The 12,066-nt window shown below is 55.3% G+C and overlaps 1 long non-coding RNA gene across 2 annotated transcripts in view; it reads left to right on the top strand.

Moving 5' to 3' along the window:
* LOC115944960 (uncharacterized) overlaps positions 1-11,023 on the top strand; it is a 17,647-nt gene extending 6,624 nt beyond the window's left edge. The window contains exons 2-5 of one of the 2 annotated variants that reach the window (XR_004079446.2): positions 1,718-1,966; positions 2,250-2,332; positions 5,049-8,074; positions 8,177-11,023. This is a non-coding gene — a long non-coding RNA (uncharacterized LOC115944960). Of the gene's footprint in view, positions 1-1,717; positions 1,967-2,249; positions 8,075-8,176 lie in introns of both variants that reach the window. The other variant, XR_014145924.1, reaches the window with a different exon arrangement.
* Positions 11,024-12,066: the final 1,043 nt, after the last annotated feature.

Raw genomic sequence — 12,066 nt, forward strand, 5'->3', positions numbered from 1 at the left:
AAGATTTATTTATTTATTTGAGAGAGCGAGAATGAGAGAGAGAGTACATGAGAGAGGGGAGGGTTAGAGGGAGAAGCAGGCTCCTTGCTGAGCAGGGAGCCCGATGCGGGACTCGATCCTGGGACTCCAGGATCATGACCTGAGCCGAAGGCAGTCGCTTAACCAACTGAGCCACCCAGGCGCCCCTCTCCTTCATGATTCTTCTCATACCAGGGAGGGCAGGGAAGCTGACTGGACCCCTCAGGGAACCCGGGGTGGGTGGGGGAAGGCGAGGAGGGTCCCACGTCCATGCTGACTGGTCCCTGCTCCTGGTCACAGGTCATGAGGCTGGAGCTAACATTTATGGCCTTTATATGCATCAGGCACCGCACAAATCTAACTCACAATGACCCCAAGGGGAGACCGTGATGGCCCCCATTGCATGGCAGAGGGATCTGAGGCCCTAGGAGGTTACATTGCCCAGGACTCACAACGAGTGGGTTAGGAGGGCCGAGTTTCAAGCTCAGGTCGTCTGACTGCAGAGCCCACACTTGCAAGCATCGTGTGTGCTGGTATCTGCCTCCTCGAGGGGGTGGACCACAGAGTCCAAAGGGCCGTGAAAGCATGTTCAGAGACTGGGACATGGAGCTCAGTAAAACTTGACTCACTGACGAACCCCCTAGCTGAATGACAGGCTTTATAAAATACGGAGTGCTTTTTTGGTGATATCTTTGAAAAGCCAAACTTTTCTATGCAATATTTTTGTCCTTAAAGTGGAGGGCACCCATTGGCAAGGTGTGAGCTCTGATCTGATGGGGAAAGCCTGGTGCCAGGGCCTTCATCTGCAAGGGGTTCCCTTAGGTTCCTGTAGGTGCTGAGCCCAGTGGCGCGTGCCCCCACATAGCCTCCCCCCATAATCTGCGGGAGGCAGACACGTCAGAAGGGCCCTCCCTGGCTCTGAGAGCACCCAGGGGAGTCTCATGAGGAGTCCTGGCAAGGCCTTTCTTTTTTTTTTTAAAGATTTTATTTATTTATTTGACAGAGAGAGACACAGTGAGAGAGGGAACACAAGCAGGGGGAGTAGAAGAGGGAGAAGCAGGTTTCCTGCAGAGCAGGGAGCCCGATGTGGACTCCATCCCAGGACCCTGGGATCATGACCTGAGCCGAAGGCAGACGCTTAACGACTGAGCCACCCAGGCGCCCCAGGAGTCCTGGCAAGGCCTTTCAAGCTGTGTGATTTAGGACAAGTTCCCTAACCTTTCTGAGCCTGGATTTTGTCTTCTGGATGTTAATGTTACCTTGCAAAGTCAATGCAAGGTTGAGAGCTCCTGATACTAAATATCTAGAACTGGCCTAGGACGTGGGGAGCATCTGAGTGACGGGCTTTCTCAGGCTCAGCCCTACTGGCATTTGAGGTGGGATAATTCTCTGTCGTGGGGCTACCATCCCGTGCATGGTAGCGCATTCGGCAGCATCCCTGGCCTCTACCCGCTAGGGGCCAGTAGCTCCTTCCAGTTACGATAACCAAAAATGTCTCCAGATCTTGACAGATGTCCCTTGGGGACAAAATCAACCCTGCTGGAGAACCACTGGGGCTCTGGAATAATCAGAGCCATTTTTTTCTTAATTTGAAGGTCCAATTGGCTTTACCAAGCGATTCATGAATCGGGCAGCCTCCCAGCTCCTGGGATAACCGTCACTATTGTGGCCAATGAAAAGAATGCTTTTTTTTTTAAAGGGCCGTGATGAAGACAGCCCCATCCCCGGGATGCTGCTGACTACTTGTGTGTGGAGCCGGACCCTACTTATGAAATGATTAGGAACACGCGGAATCCAGATGGCAGTTGGAATATTTCATCTGGAGAAGATGAAACGTGGGAAGAGGACTACTATCAGTGTTCAGACTGATGATCATGCTCCCTCCCTGGTGGCGAGAGGCAGGGGACTCACACTGTGACCAGCGTCCCTCGGCCCCCATGACAAGCCTGTGAGGCTGGCTTCTACTTTTGTTGTGGGGGGAGGACGTTCAGGCTCACGGAAGGGCCCAGGAACCGGGTGATTTTGGCCCCTGGTGTGGTTTTCTCTGTCTGGGTGTGTTACTTTCCTATGACTGCCGTAACATATCACCACTCACTTAGTGGCTTCAGCAATACACATTTATGGATGTACGATTCTGCAGATCACAAGTCTCCTGCGGATGTTGTGGGGCAGGGCTGGTCCCGTGTTCCCTCTGAGGCTCTGAGGACAGTCTGTTTTCCTGCCCTTTGCAGCCTCCTGCCTTCCTTGGCTCCCGGCCCCTCCTGTCTGAAGAACCAGCAGAGCAGTCAAGACCTTTTTGGCCTCCTTCTTCCCTGTGAGTACGCTGGGCCCCCCCAGATAATCCAGGATAGTCTCCCTATTTTAAAGTCAGCTGATGAGCAACCTTAATTTCCCTTTGTCATGGAGCAATGTATATTTGCTGGTTCCAGGGGTTAGGACTTCTCTGGGGAGCCGTCATTTGGCCTGTCGCACGGAGAGAGCCACTGAGAAGGTTTCTCAGAGGAGGGGATGGCCGATCCGCCCATCTGGAGCTGCGGGTCTGTGAGGGGAGGAAGGAGAGATCAGATACCACAGGCGAGAAGAGCCGGATGCTTGAGAGGCATTTTGCGCCTGGCTGGGGATTTCTTTCTTTTTTTTTTTTAAAGATTTTTTTAAAATTATTCATTTGAGACACAGAGATAGAGAGAGAGAGAGAGAGAGAAAGCATGAGCAGGGAGAGAGGCAGAGGGAGAAGCAGGCTCCTCGCTGAGCCCGGAGTCCGATGTGGGGCTCGATTCCAGGACCCTGGGATCATGACCTGAGCCGAAGGCAGACGCTTAACCATCTGAGCCACCCAGGTGCCCCCATGGGGATTTCTGAGTCGATTCTTAGAAGTAATGGGGAGCCATGGCAGGTTCTTGAGAGCAAGGTCAGAACAGAAACACAATGCAAGCTTTTGGTGGGAGAAGCGCCTCTGCAGATGGGTCAAGGTTGGAGCAACGTGGAGGGAGGTGGGGACAGGAGGCCACCTAGGTGAGGGGGCGGGAAACCAAGAAGCCAAGAGGGGTTAGAGGAGGGGACCGCTGGAGGACACGGAGGCCTTGTGCTGCAAAGGGACAGAGCAAGGGCTTTGCAGGTTGGATGCACCGTTCGGCTCCTTCCTAGCTGTGCGCATGGGGCAGGCTGAGCTTTACTTGTCCAAAGCTCCGTTTCCTTCTGGAAACAGAGACCGTGGGCATGAGAGTCCTTCTGGGCAGGGGCTTGTGGGCACAGTCCTGCAAGCACTGCGGCAGCTACTCTGCTCCTTCCCTGCTCAGTGACAGTCCCCCTGCTCACGTTAGCACAGGCGTCTTCAGGTGCCTTGACATCTGCATTGTGCTCTCTGCGCCCAGAGAGTCACTGAGTGTGGGCGCTGGGGTGGGGGTGCTCCTTACCGCCACTCCCAAGCTCCCTCAGTCATGGTCTCAGCAGCCCTCGCCCTCAGCGGGGCTCCTTCCGACTCTCAGCCCCCAGAGTGCTGACACCTGAAGTTTAGGGGCCTTTTAGTCCCAGGGGTCAACCAATTCTCTTAATGAGGTTAGAGTGAGGTCCTGCCAGTTGCAAGAGTCCTGAGGCTACAGGAGGTAAGGGGGGGGGAGGAGAGGAAGGGCAAGAAGGCTGAGGAAGATGCTTGCAGGGTGTGTAACCCTTGCGGATGCCTTAGGATGGAAGGAAGGGTACTGGCCAGGCCTTTGTATTTTTTTTTTTTTTAAGATTTTATTTATTTATTTTGAGAGAGAGAGCGCGCACGCACGCATGAGCAGGGGGAGGGGCAGAGGGAGAGGGAGAAGCAGGCTCCCCGCTGAGCAAGGAGCCCGATGCAAGATTCAAACCCAGGACCCTGGGATCATGACCTGAACCCAAAGGGAGATGCTTAACGCCTGAGCCCCCCAGGCGCCCCTTGGCCTTTGTATTTTGAAGGCAGCGTGGCAGCTTCTTTGCTCTCCGGGGCTGACAAAGCGAGGTTGTCACAGAAGGCGGCTGCCCCGAAGGTCTAGGCCAGTGGGGGTGTGGGGGCTGTGGGGGGCCTGATGCTTTCAGGGTTAAGGGGAGGCCCCCCTCCAGGACAGGCAGAGGGTCAGAGGGGCTGTGGTTCCCTTCAGGCCTGGGGCACCACCAAGGGTGAGGGGCTGGGAAGGCGGAGGCCAGGGCTGGGGGCTGTCTGGGCCAGAGCTGGTGCTTGCGTGGCCATATTTGGTGGCGGGGATGGAAGGTGCTGGTGGAGGGGGCCTCCGTGGTCGTCCGCCGGGCGCCCTAATGAAGCATCACAGGCTGGACGGCTCCCTGGTTAGAGATGCCTCGGCTCTCAGCTCTGGAGGCTGGAGGTCTGAAATCAAGATGTGGGCGGGGTGGGCTTATTCGGAGGCCCATCTCCCGGCTGGTAGAGGGCTGTTTTCTCCCTGTGTCCTCACGTGGCCTTCTCTCTGTGCGGGAGCCTGTGCCTGTCTGTGGCCACATCCCCTCTTCTTAGAGGGACACCCATCCTATTGGACCAGGCCCTCTCCCCCCGGCCAAAGACCTCATTTTCACCCGACTTTCTTCTCTCAAGGCCCCATCTCCAAATACAATCACATTTCCAAGGTGCTGGGGTTAGGACTTCAACAGAGGAATTCTGGGGGGGACACAATTCAGCCCACGGAAGTTGTCTAGTGGCCGGAGCCACCTCCGTGTCCCGGGGGCCCGGTGACCTTGTCCTTGTGGAATCCACGGGCAGGAGAAGCGGAAGATGCTGTGTCACTAAGGACTTCCTGCCAGTCTCGGGGGAGGGTGGCGCTCGGTTTAATTCCATTTGCTTCTTAGTATTCTCTCTTTCGATAGATAATGTGGGCCCATGGAACAGAACCCATAGCGCCCAGGGGTATGAGAGGAACGTCCTCCGCCTTCCCACACCACCCCCTCGGGCCCCCTCGGGCCCCTGGCCACGGGGTTGCCCTCCCCAACAGCATTGCCCACTGTGACCAGTTCTGGGGGCTCTGTCCGAGTCCCCGCCTAACTGCCATGCATCCACTTAGATCCGAGCTGCTCCGCTCCGGCTGCACGCCAACATGTCCCGGGGACCCCACCTCCAGGAGACCCATCTCTGGGGGCAGGCCCAGCACTGGTCCAAGATGCCACCGGCTGACTCCTGAGCAGGCACGACGGAGAAACACAGCTCCGCCTGCCCCTCGACTCACTGGGCACCTTGTAGTCCATCTGGGGCGGGAAGAGGGCAGAAGGGAAGGTGGCGGCCCCGCCTGGGTACCAGACCCTCTCACACCTGCTCTAGCTTCCTCTTCATGACCTCCCCTCCAGGTGGCATCCTTGCTGCCCCTGTTTTACAGGTGAGGGAGGTGACACTCAGAGGGGCCACCCGGCCCTTGAAGGTCCTCCTGCTGGGGATGGAGAGCAGGGTCCTGGCTGGGGAGGGGTGCCTCTGCATCAACGTCTTCCTTCCCCGGGCACAGCTAATAGAAGGCTAGGAACAAAGCGGCTGCCAGGATGCGGGATGCAGTGAGACTGAGCTGGCTGATGGAGAGGAAGGGCTCTGGGAGTCACATGCTGACAGGGACTCAGGGAGCGCACTGCCCTAATTGCTTTTCCTTTGATCAAGTTTTTCCCTCCACTGCCAACTTTGGTTTTGCTGCCCCCCCACCGTTTCTCCTCCACCTGAGAAACAGCTTTCTCTGCTTTCACAGACCTTCATTCTGGCTACTCTGCCCCGACCCTTCACCCCTTGCCCGCTGGCTCCTGTCACCTTAATCCTCTGTCAGATCTTGTTCTTTAGTCTGCCCTCTCCTTGCCTGGGGAGCTCAGGGACTGACTCACTGATCCCTGACGGGACCACAGTCTCTCAACCCTGAGCAGCAGGAGAGGAGATGAGTAGTTTCCCTGAGCTCCAGCCCCAGCCTCTACTAGGCTTTTGTCCCATCTACCCGTCCACTCATCCATTCACCCATCTGTCCATTCATCCATCCACCCATCCACCCACCCACATACCAATTCATCCACCCATCCACCAGTCCATCCACCCACCCATCCATACACCTATCCACTCATCCACTTGTCCATCCATCCATCCATCCAACCATCCATCCATCCATCTATTGATCCATCCATCCATCCATCCATCCATCCATCCATCCATCCATCCACCTATTGATCCATCCATCCATCCATCCACCTACTGATCCATCCATCCATCCATCCATCCACCTACTGATCCATCCATCCATCCATCCATCCATCCATCCATGCATGCATCCATCCACCTATTGATCCATCCATCCATCCACCTATTGATCCATCCATCCATCCATCCATCCATCCATCCATCCATCCATCCACCTACTGATCCATCCATCCATCCATCCATCCATCCATCCATTTACCCATCCACTCATCCACTTTTCATCCATCTATCCACCTATCCATCTACCTATCCACCCATCCATCCACCCATCCATTCCCTGGGATTCGGCTGCACTTGGATCACGTTGTTTTGGCCTGTACCTTCCCTCCTTTGTGCAGTCAGGGCACACGGGGTAACCCTCTGGAGCTGTGTGCATGTTCACGCATCAGAGGCTCACGGCAGCCTGTGGGGGTGGTGCTACCATCGTCCCCTAAACTCCGGAGACCCCAGGCGCGGAGCGGTGAGGTGCCTTCCTACAGTCACGGCACCGAGGCAGACCAAGTGTGGTGCTTCCAGCGGGGCCCGCGCCAGAGGAGCCATGGGACAGCGTTGTCCAGAGGTGGCATGTGGCACCTGCCCCGGGACCGCGCCGAGGACCGCCCCTCCCATCAGCTCGGCTCTTAGCAGAAGGCACCGGCAGGGACGGGGGTGCCCATGGACGCCATTTGTTAATGAAGGAGTCAGGCGGTGAGGAGGCAGCTGGAGTCACTTTGTGCTTTGAAGAGCCCTAACCAGGCCGGCCTGACTTGGTTGGTCGTGGGCCCTGAATGAATGCTGCTGGAGTCGTGTCTTTGCATCGGATACTTCAGGTCAAGGCATTCGGGGAATGCGCTGGACGCTGGGGCCAGAACTCACTTTACCACTGACAGGCTCTGTGGCGTTGGGAAAACTGTCTAACCTCTCTGGGCTTCAGTTCTCTCATCTGTAAGTGGGGGCTTAGTCTTTTTATGCTCCCTTCCCTCCCTCCTCCCAGACCATGTTTTAGATGCTAAGATGGAAAATATCTGGATTGGAATCTTGGTTCCACATCTGTTATTATTTATGTGGTATTGGGCAAGTCTCCAGGCTATGCTGCACCTCTGTGGATTAAAAAAAAAAAAAGCCAATTATACTTTGACATCCAATGATTATTATAAGATACATCTTGATTTCAAAGATGTCACAATGTGAAAATATGATGTATCTTAGAGTTGCTAAACTTTGCTATCCTGAGTGCTTGCTTTTTAGCCTGTGCTTTGTCGCCCCATGGTCTCAGAAGAGCTGCCAGGGATCATGTCCTCACACCAACATCCCCATAAGGAAGGGTGAAAAGGGCTAGCCAGAAGTGGCTGGGTGGGGTGTGGGGAGGACACAAGATCTTTTCTAGAAGTTGCTCAGCAGACCTGCTCTTGCATACTGTCAGCTAGAAGCGGGTCATAAGGTTACTGCTACTGCAAAGCAAGTTGGGAAAGGGTTTGGCAAAGGGGAATGGGAGAGTCATAAGTGGCCTAGAACAATCCTTTTTGGCCCCTGTTTTGGGCATTGTGATGTTCCATCCTGCATGGGAGTTCTGTTAGCAAGGCCAAAGTAAGTCATTTGTTGGGCAGGCAAATCCCAGACTCGGCCACAGATGGGACCTTAAAACTCAGCTAACACCACTTCCCACCCAGCCCTCTGACTGATTTATTTTTCCAGCATCCTTAATAGATGGTCATCCAGCCTCAACTCGAGTCCTCTAACAGGGGACCCCACTTCACGAGCTGGCTCCCAGCCTTTCCAGCTGCTGAACTGCTGAAATGCTCTTGCTTAAACTGAGCCAAATGGGCCTCCTCCAATGATTCCTGGCTTTGCCCCTCGGGGTGTCCAGGTCCCATTGGTTTCCTCTTCCCGGTGAGTGCCTCCCAGGCTTTGAAGACTGAGCTCATCCTCTCCCACTGCCCGCCCGTCCCCGTGCACCTTCAGCACCCCCAACCCTATCAATTTCTTTTCCAGATCCTTCCTGACATTATTCTTGGAGGTGTCAGTCTTTTGTCATGGAGCTTGCAGTTCAACAAATCATTTCAGCCGTTCTTTCTTGAGAGTTCACTTTTGCTGGGCATTGTCCTCGATCCCAGGGAGATGGCAGTGAACAAGAGAGACCTTCCTCTGTCTGAGCCCACTGAAGAGCCACTTTACATGTACCCTCCTCCAGGAGGATTTCCCTGATTTCTGGTTAGGCTAGGGTCCCTCCTTTAGGCTCCCATAGCCCCCCAGGCCCCTCTGTCATGACACTCAGCGTACTCCTGACCTGCCTCCGTCTCCCGCTCTGGACCATGAGCCCTGAAAGGGCAGGGACTGTGTGTGGGCGGGGTGTTCATGCCCGTCTTAGAGCTGGCACGTGGTAGGTGCTGGATGCATGGCTGGTTCCTCCATGACTGAGCAGTTACAGAGGTGGTTCTCAGAACCAGGAGGAAGGGGAGCTCTTTGCCAATTCTGGGGGTGAGGACGGCGCTCATGGCATTAGCCCCTGCTTACGATGGCCTCCACGCTCTCCAACGCCACGTGTCCTTCTTGCTCCCCATCTCAGAGTTGAGAAGAGCTGATGTCAGACTGACTTGGAATCTTGGATCAGCCACTTACCCACTTACTGATTTGGGCAAGTGACTTAACCTCTCTGAGCCTCAGTTTCCTTATTTGTAAAATGCAAATATTAACTTTCCCCACCGGGTTATTGTGAGGGTGAATGACTTAATACTTGTCAAGAACGGCGCACACACAGCGCGTAACAGGTGCGCCACGAACTTCGGTCCTTGCTTCCCACCGCATGGGACTCCGTCAGCCCTTGCCTTTGCCTTGGGGTTGTTGGACAGGGTGGGGGATGGGGTGGGGGGGTGTTAGGCAGCTTGGGAGTGGCTTTGAAGAAAGCTGGGCTTGGCATTCCCATGCAGCAAGTCCCAGGGGACAGGGAGAAATCTGGGAAGTGACCTGCGTGGGAACCCAGGACAACCATCCCAGACCACAAGGCTTGGTTTCCCAGGCCAGCTGGGTAAGTGCTGATCGATCAGCATCTCCCTCTCCCCTCAAACTACACACAACACAAGATGAAACTGACGTCCAGAGAGGTCAGGTGACTTGTCCAAGGCCACACAGCAGCTAGTCCTAGATCTCCAGATTCATGGCCCAGTTTTTTTTTCTCCTTTTTTCCCTCCCCCTTGCCCAGGCATGTCTCCCTAATGGTCTCTCCTTGGAGATGATCAGGCCACCAGTCGCTTCTTTATTTCCCTAGTGAAGCAGAGCTGCTCCCTCTGGCCAATTCCCTAAGCTGCATTGATGGAATCTGGGAGAGGGTGAGGAGGCCCGTGGGGGACAGACTCTCCAGAAGGGGGATGTCCTCTCTCGGTGCCGTGCCCTCTCCCTGCATACCCCTGCACACGCAATCCCTCTGAGCTGCTAGGCGGGTTGGCGGCTCCTGCACACGGCCCCAGGAGTGCGGCTGCTGGGCTACTGCATGAGAGGCCCGTTACTGCAAGCTCCTGGAGGGCAAACACGTCGTTGTCACTAATATCATCCTGAGAAGGGCCCCCACCGTGCCGGCCGCCGTGTTCGGTGCCGTGAAGCAAGGTGAGGAGTGTACCCATTTAACAGCAGAGTTAGAATAAAGTCGCCGGCCAGGTCAGCTGCCCACCACCACCCAGCTAGCTGAGCTGAGAATGGAGCCTGGCCCAGCGCCTGGAGCCCACGGATAAGGACCGATGCTTGCAGGGTTCTCAGCATGTGCCGGACACCCTTCCAAGCACGTCATACGTCCTAACTTCTTCCCTTGGCACAACCACCCCAGCACCGCATGGTAGGGACTGCTATCGTCCCCATCTCCCTGATGGGACACTGAGGCAGAGGGAATGTCCAGTTCTTGCCTAAGGTCGTGTAGACGAGAAGGGACAGAGGCAGGGGACGAAGCATGTTCTGTGTGGGGCTGCTCTGTCCCTGTCATGCTGCGAGCATCCCTTGGTGATGCTGAGGCTGACGGTGGGCCAGCAGGTGGAAGGGCGAGCAAGGACTGGACAGGGTGCGAGCCCTGGGGCGGGACAGAGCCCAGGCCCCACCTCAGAGCACAGGGCAATATTTGCTCCTCATTTGGTCCTGCCCGGGCTCGAGAAAAGAAAGGTATGGGGTGGGAGGGAAGCAGAAGAATCTTCCTTTCCACCCAGCACAAGCTCAGATCTGGGCTTTCCTTCTCTTCGATGTTTTCAAGAACCCAGTGTGGCAGAGGGCAAGGCAAAGGGCAGTTGGCTCCCCTGCCAACCGCCACCCCCACCTGCAGACCACCTCTGCCCAGCGGTGTGAGCGAAGTGGAAGGGAGCGCACAGTCTGCAATCAGGGACGGGGTCTCTGCTGGCTGTTCCCTCCCGGGCTGGGACAGGAGCCCGCAGTGGTGAGGGGTGTGGGCTCTCGAGTCCGACTGCCCCGCTTTCAATCCCGGCTCCACCACCTGGGCTAGTGGACCTGGTAGAGAGGAGGTCTGGGTGATCGGGAGTGGGGGTTAGATCCATCTGGGGAAGGATGGAGGGAAGGGAGCCAGGCTGGGAGTCCAGTGGGAAGTGGGGCTGGGTAAGGGCAGCAGGAGGTCTGGAAAGCCTGTGTGCCAAGGCCGGGGTATCTGACCTTGTCCTGTGGGCCGGGGGCATTGGTGGGGGTGGCGGGGGGAGCCTCTGCAAGGTTCTGTGCAGGGGAGAGGTTGGTCCGATTACATCGAATCCCCAGACTCTGCCATGTGGCTTCCAACAAGGGCCCCTCCTTTCCTCTGTCAAACAAGGCAAAAATAAAATAAGAGGAAAACAGAGAGGGAGACAAACCATAAAAGACTCTTCACTCCAGGGAACAAACTGAGGGTTGCTGGAGGGGAGGGGGGTGAAGGGATGGGGTGGCTGGGGGAAGGGCATTAAGGAGGGCACGTGATATGATGAGCGCTGGGTGTTATATGCAAATAATGAATCACTAAACTCTACCTCTGAAACTAATCATACACTATGTGTTAATTAAATTGTATTTATTTATTTATTTTTAAGATTTTATTTATTTATTTGAGAGAGAGACTGAGAGAGAGAGAGAGAAAGCACAAGCAGGGCAGAGGGAGAGGGAGAGGCAGACTCCCCCTTGAGCAGGGAGCCCGACATGGGGCTCGATCCCAGGACTCTGGGATCATGACTTGAGCTGAAGGCAGATGCTTAAACGACTGAGCCACGAAGGCGCCCCTAATGAAATAAATAAAAAAATTGGAAAAAAAACCCAAACCCAAAAAAACCGAGGCAGCTGGCCTTGTAGGTTCTTGGGTTCCATCGAATTCCCATGTTAGGTTAGGATGCGGAGCCTGGGCATGGGGTCGGCAGAACTGTCAGTCGCCTCAGAGGGTCTCATGGGCATGGGAAGGTCCTGGTCCCCACATCACTCCCAGTGCAAGTGCCAAGCCGGTTTGGACCTCACATGGACCTGTCACCTTCATTCCCAGCCACACTCTGGCCTTCCCGGTCCTGCATCCGTCCTCTGCATGATTCTTCTTGCAGAGGGAGCAGTGTCTGCTGAGTCCTTGTGGAGGGCATGGGGGGCACGTCTGGGGTGTAGCGGGGCAGAGGGGCCTGAGGGAACAGGGTGCTCTGGGAAGACAGCTCTGCTGTTAGCACCAGAGGGAGGGGCAGAGAGAGAGGATAGGAGAGGGACGGTGGCAGGAGACCAGAGCCAGGGGGTGGGAGCATTTTTTTTTTTAACTTCATGAAAATATTTATTTGACCCAAATTACTTTTTTTTCCTTCAAAAATAGTAAGTGCGTAATTCTGTGGACATACTTAGTTGAAAGTAAGAGAAAACCCATACATACAACACAAAGATAAAGAAACTAATCAAGGGGA

The sequence above is a fragment of the Leptonychotes weddellii genome, chromosome 5 (genome assembly GCF_054177405.1).
Source record: "Leptonychotes weddellii isolate Sample4059 chromosome 5, ASM5417740v2, whole genome shotgun sequence".
In the NCBI taxonomy this organism is placed as follows: Eukaryota; Metazoa; Chordata; class Mammalia; order Carnivora; family Phocidae; genus Leptonychotes; species Leptonychotes weddellii.